The sequence below is a fragment of the Elaeis guineensis genome, chromosome 4, assembly GCF_000442705.2.
Source record: "Elaeis guineensis isolate ETL-2024a chromosome 4, EG11, whole genome shotgun sequence".
Taxonomy (NCBI): domain Eukaryota; kingdom Viridiplantae; phylum Streptophyta; class Magnoliopsida; order Arecales; family Arecaceae; genus Elaeis; species Elaeis guineensis.
In genome coordinates this window covers 103484873-103490966 of record NC_025996.2, presented here as the reverse complement: position 1 = coordinate 103490966, position 6094 = coordinate 103484873, and the positions used below count along the sequence as shown (strand labels likewise).

General features: G+C 36.2%; 1 non-coding gene across 1 annotated transcript; it reads left to right on the top strand.

The window, feature by feature from the left end:
- Window positions 1–282: 282 nt before the first annotated feature.
- Window positions 283–388, top strand: LOC140857657 (small nucleolar RNA R71). The gene has a single exon (XR_012141150.1). It is a non-coding gene; the product is annotated as a small nucleolar RNA R71 (small nucleolar RNA).
- The last annotated feature ends 5706 nt before the right edge of the window (window positions 389–6094 follow it).

Below are 6094 nucleotides of genomic sequence, written 5' to 3'. Positions count from 1 at the left end.
TTTAGAAGACGGTCTAATTTTTGGGATAGTTCATCTACCTTACTGTGGATATCCATGACGTTTCCAATCTGATAAATTTCACTTCTTTTTTGTTGAAGCATGGGTTGTTCTCTAGAAGTGGCAGACATATGATGTAGGAAATTCTCACTAAGTGTTTCAAAGAGCTGCCAGGCTTCATCCTCACTCTTTAGCATAAATGTCCCACCACATGATGCATCAACTATTTGTCGGTGTTTCTCCGATAGACCATCATAAAAATACTGACAAAGTTGTCATTTAGGGATAGCATAGTGTGGATATTTACAAATGAGATCCCTTAACCTTTCCCATGTCTCATGAAAAAGTTCACCCTCTAATTGGGAAAAACTGGTGATAGCTTTTCTAATTTGATTTGTTTTTCTAATTGAAAAGTATTTTTTGAGAAATTCTCTCTGAAGATGTTCCTAAGTTGAAATGGTTATAGAGTCTAAGGAGTTTAACCAATATTTAGCTTTGTCCTTAAGCGAGAAAGGGAACAGTTTCAACCTAAGGGCATCATCTGAGAAGTTTTGGATTTTTACTGTGGAACAAATTTCAAAAAATTCATCCAAGTGTTTGTATGGGTCCTCGTTACTAAGTCCATAGAATGATGGCAATATTTGAATAATGCTAGACTTAATCTCATATTGGGTAGCTTCTACTGGAGGTGCTTGAATGCATGGAGAGTAGGTATACGAGAATGGAGTGAAGTATTCTCTCAATGAGCGTGGAGAATTAGCCTCACCAGGTGCAGCCATGTTTCTAACTCGGATAGTCCTAAGAGTCTTTTCTAATTCTTCGTCTAATGGTTGCAAGTCGGGTTTTAGTGATCGTCGACCTAACATGCAACTAAAAGGTCTATGTAAGACTATCCTAGTCTGTTAAGGATTTTTTTTTTTTTATTAAGAGGAGAAGAGAAGAGAGAAAAGAGTTCTAAAGAAGAGATCCTAAGAAATCCTAAAACTAATAGAAGAATTAGTTGTGGTTAGATTTTAATTACAATCAAGTTAGCACGTAGTGGACTCTCTATCCTAAAGTTACCCTAGTTCTAGACAGCTCCTAACTGTAGTTAGCCTTCAAGCCCTCCAAGTCGGAGCTTGTCCAACCAACTGGCCAGGTAAGTATAAGGTTGGTGGGAGTCTCCCCATTACTCCCTTAGACACCAATTAAATTGGCTAGATCAGCGAATGGAACCAATTAAAAACCACCTTCCTTCGAGCCCAGTCATCCCGCAAACCACTTGCCTAGACACCAGCTAGCTGACCAAGTCTAACCCGATTCAACTCTCAGGGTCACTTGTCCTAATGAGCTCGAAATCCTTAGGGGTCAACGTCTAATTAATTTTAGATTAAGGTTTAGGTTATGCAAATGCAAGGGAGTGATTTATGGGCCAAGGAAGGGTGATCAAATCCCCACCTTATCTGATTAATAGGTTATTGCCCTTAAGATTAATTATGGAGATGAGATGCAAAGAAACAAGGTGTCCAATCAAGTTAGAAATTTTTATATTTGAGGTGACGCTATTTTAGTTAAGTGTTATGAAATGTCAGTGGCTTTCTTTTTTTTTTTATTTAATTCAACTATACCTAGATCCCCGACAATGGTGCCAAAATTTGATGCGTAGTTGTTGATAGCACCAAAAATAACTCTACTCACTACGTAGGTAGGATGAGTCGAGATCGTATCCTCAGGGACCTTGGGCTAAGTTGAGATTACAAAATAAAAGAAAGAGACATTGTTTTGATTTAGAAAATAAATTATTTTAAAATTGATGTAATTAGAAAATAAAGAGCTCGAAAGTTTTGAATTAATTTGTACTAACAGAGTTGTATCTCTTTTTTAATTAAATAGATGTGATTAATCTTAGGAAAAATACCTATCTTTCCTCGGCACACCCCATATCCGTAGATTATGGCGTGTCTTCGGAAAGTACTAGGTAAACAACTCTTCTTTTCTCGGCATGCCCCGTACCCGTAAATCACGATGCATCTCCGAAAAGTAAAAGTTGTTTCTAATATTAATCTAACAGGAAAGCATAAATAAAAGCATATCAAAGAAAGCAAATAAAGAACTCATGATGATTTAAATAAAAAGTATAATCTTTATTGCATATAAAGAAATACAAGAAAGTTTAGAACAATAAACCATCTCTGTGTCATTACAAATTTTTTTCTCCACTCCCGAAACTACTAGCCTAGCTGCTCATGGAGTAGTCCCTTTTTATTCCTCTATGCAAGGCTCTAGAAGAATTTCTGGGCTCCCCCTCCAATGGAAGTACAAAAGCCTTTTTATAGGTGTTAGGAGGGAAGAGTTTTACATGATTTTTTGATGTGAGACTAAAGAAAATGCTAAGGACTAAAGGATGGATGGATGAGATGGAAAGATCACAAACAGATAAAGAAAATACAAATTCTTTCTCTTGAAGTATTTCCAAATATCATATTTTTTTCCTTTTAATAAGCATTTGTTCGTCACTGTGTCCACAGCATCAAATTCCCCACGAACCTACCTGCCTCGTGCCCGCACCCACACCCGCACCCGCTGCCTCGCCCACATTGCTTCCGCATCATGCCCGCATGAGCCTTCTGCGTGCTCACGCACGTGTTAACGCTTCAAAAAGAAATTTTTTTATTCCAAAAAGAAACTTTTGTTTCTTTACAATTACATCTATATCTTTTTGGATTTCTTGCATAGTATCTTCATTTTCTATAATATCGTATGCATCTTTCTTTTATTTTAATTTTATTTTAAGTCTAATTTCTTCAAACTTGAGTCTTTTTGATCTATGAATCAGACTCTTTGTATCGACGATCATCTTTCCTGTAAAACATAAAAAGAAGTATCAAATTTTTAATAAATAAAATAAATTAAATATGATTTTTTGCTTTAAATGACTTAAATTAAGTGTTTATCAAAAACCATGCATAAAAGAGGTGACAAAAAGAAAAGGTAGGCATGGAGAAAGTTGGCGCAAGAGAGAGGAGAGGAGTTTTTGTCAAGAGAGACTTTTTCAAAGAAAATAATCCAAACCACTTTCCATAATGAACCAAATCAAATTTGATTTAAATCTCTAGAATAAGTGGTATGAGATAATATTCCTTAGATGTGAATATCACAGAAAAAATATCTAAAAATAAATATATGGGCATGGGCTTTCTTAGGTGGTGCAAGGGAGAAGATGGAATCCTAGTCTAACTAGGATTCTCATGTAGACTAGGTCAAACTCTTTGAACCCAATCCAGATTAATTACAACCTAATTAAGGGTGATCTTAGTCCAACTAGGAGCCTAATTAAATCAGATTAAATCATATTTAATTTTGATTTAAATTTTAACTTAATTAGGAATTAGGTGCATACAAGTCCCTGTCGAACAGGGACTTGTTCTCCCTTGTAACTGGCTTATCCAATAAACCAATTAGACTTAATCCAATTAAGTCCAAATCAATTCTAATTGAATCAAATTCAATTATACTTGATCTCAGCCCAATTGCTCAATCAGATAGAGCCAATTAGCAATCCAATTGCTAATTGATCCTCCTGCAACACTTGCATTAGGTCAAATATCAATCATATTGATCGTTTAACCTTAGAACAATTCTCAATCATCGATTAACCATCTGATTAGGTTGTAACCTCTTATGTGTGTGACCCTATAGGTTTGAACCTAAGCTGGTAGTATAGGAACTAATTTTTTTACCAGTCGAAGTAACCATCTAGCAATGGTTTCCGATGTCCAGATAGATCGAATGTATGCAAAGCAACATTCTAAGAATCCTGACCCATGATTATCATATAATTCATCTCTTTGACCAATAATGCTCAAGATGACTTCGAGTATGCTGTCAGCACTCATATAAGTCATCTCTATTGTGTCTCAAAATTTTGCAAATCCCGTGACTCTTCACGAGGATTATCCAGGCTTAGATTTTGCTAAATTGAAACACAGTGAGACATTCTCTTCCTGAAGTTAATCAAGAGTGGTCAATCTATCTTGACTCACACACTGACTTTATAAGTACTTAACTATACCCAAAAACTTTTCAAACCTATATTAAAAATATAGGCAGTCCGATACCAAAGTATAATGAGTTGCTTGCAAGTCACCGTGGTGATCTCAAGTTGGAGGGACACTTATACCCATTGGCCTTAGCTAGCTACTCTTAACAGTAGAGTGTTACATTAATCACGTTCAGTGCAGATATACTCCTACATCTCTCTTGGATGCTATACCAGTGTCTCCACACCACTTGGTTACGAGGATAACCAATACATATGGCATACAGCGACCTACACTTGATAAGTTATCATCTTTGTTAATAACTTATCATTTAGTCGTAAACAATTTAAGAACCATCCGATAAATCCTCCTTTATCGATTGATTGTAGTTCTAAGAACTTCATCATAATTTAGGAGTTCATTTAAGGAAGATAAAATTTTTATGATGAACCTACCAAATAACTATTATTATTAGATAATTATATACTAATTCCAATCATCTACCACTTAGATGATTAGCTTTAGGACACATTTTCAACAACTCTCACTTGTACTAAAGCCAATCAGAATGATATCAAATATCCTATCTTCCACTTGAGTTCATAGAATTTCTTAGTTTCGAGGCCTTAGCAAATGGGTCGGTCAAGTTTTCCTTTTTCATCGATCTTCCAAAGATCGATGTTATCCTGATCTAAAATCAAAGGTGATAGCAATACAGAGTATGCTGGTCCTTTGGTTCTTTAGCCAGAGCTATGGCTCTAGTGCTACGATAGGACTGGACCATCAGTGGAGGGTGCCACTCCCAACCTGCTAATGAAGCTCAGCAACTACATAGCTTACATGGCAGCATCATATGCTACGATGTACTCTACATCACTAACTGAGTAGGCTAAAGTATCCTGCTTGGAACCTTTCCAGCAGATTGCTCCTACAATTAGAGTATGATCCGACACTTTGTTGTTGTCATCTTATTCTGACTGAAATCGAAATATCCATATGTTTAAAATCAGTATTTTCATATTTGAGTCACTGGACCTTAGTATTTCCCAAATACTTAAGGATTGTCTATACAATCTTCCAATGGTTCTTACTTAGATCAGATTGGTATCTACTCACTACCATTAGTGAGTATACCATATCTGGTCTTGAACATTGAGAAATTAGATGATACCCAAACCTTTATTCTTTGCAATGCTGGAATGCCATTTTCGATTAAGAGAATTTCATCCACAGACAACACAAGGAATAACACTACAGAATATTTTGCCCATTTATAAATGTAGGGTTCCTCTTTATTCATAACAAAGACATATATTCAAAATGTATGTTCCAACTCTGGGATAATAGCAAAACGGACTTTATAGGTCTCCACCTTCCCGTCTGCGCTACTTTGATCCTTTTGAAAAATCCGTTCACACCCAATGAGTTTTATCCCTTCAGGTGAATCATCTAGTGTCCCTACACTATTAATTTTCATAGACTTTAATTTGGATTTAATGGCTCCAAGCCACTTCTCAAAGTTAGACCACTGCATTGTATCCCTATAGGTGATCAGATTCTTGTTAATCTCATCGAGCTCAACAGGATCGCCGTCCCAGACATAGACACTGAAGTGTCTGTTCGGCTAATGTGGTACTCTACCAAATCTCTTTAAAGGTGTTACTTTAATGGGCTTCGAGTTTGATTTAATCAAATCCAATTCTGTAGGTTTACTAGATTATATCGGTTCATTTTCTACCAGTCAAACTTTCAAGTTCAACTTGATAGGCATCAGTTCCTTCTCTCAGGAACTCCTTTCCAAAAAGAATGCCCTACTGCTGATAAGCATCTTATGTTCTTTAGCATATTAGAATTAGTCACCCTTAAACACCTATTAGATCAGGATCGCCATCCCAGACATAGACACTGAAGTGTCTGTTCGGCTAATGTGGTACTCTACCAAATCTCCTTAAAGGTGTTACTTTAATGGGCTTCGAGTTTGATCTAATCAAATCCAATTCTGTAGGTTTACTAGATTATGTCGGTTCATTTTCTACCAGTCAAACTTTCAAGTTCAACTTGATAGGCATCAGTTCCTT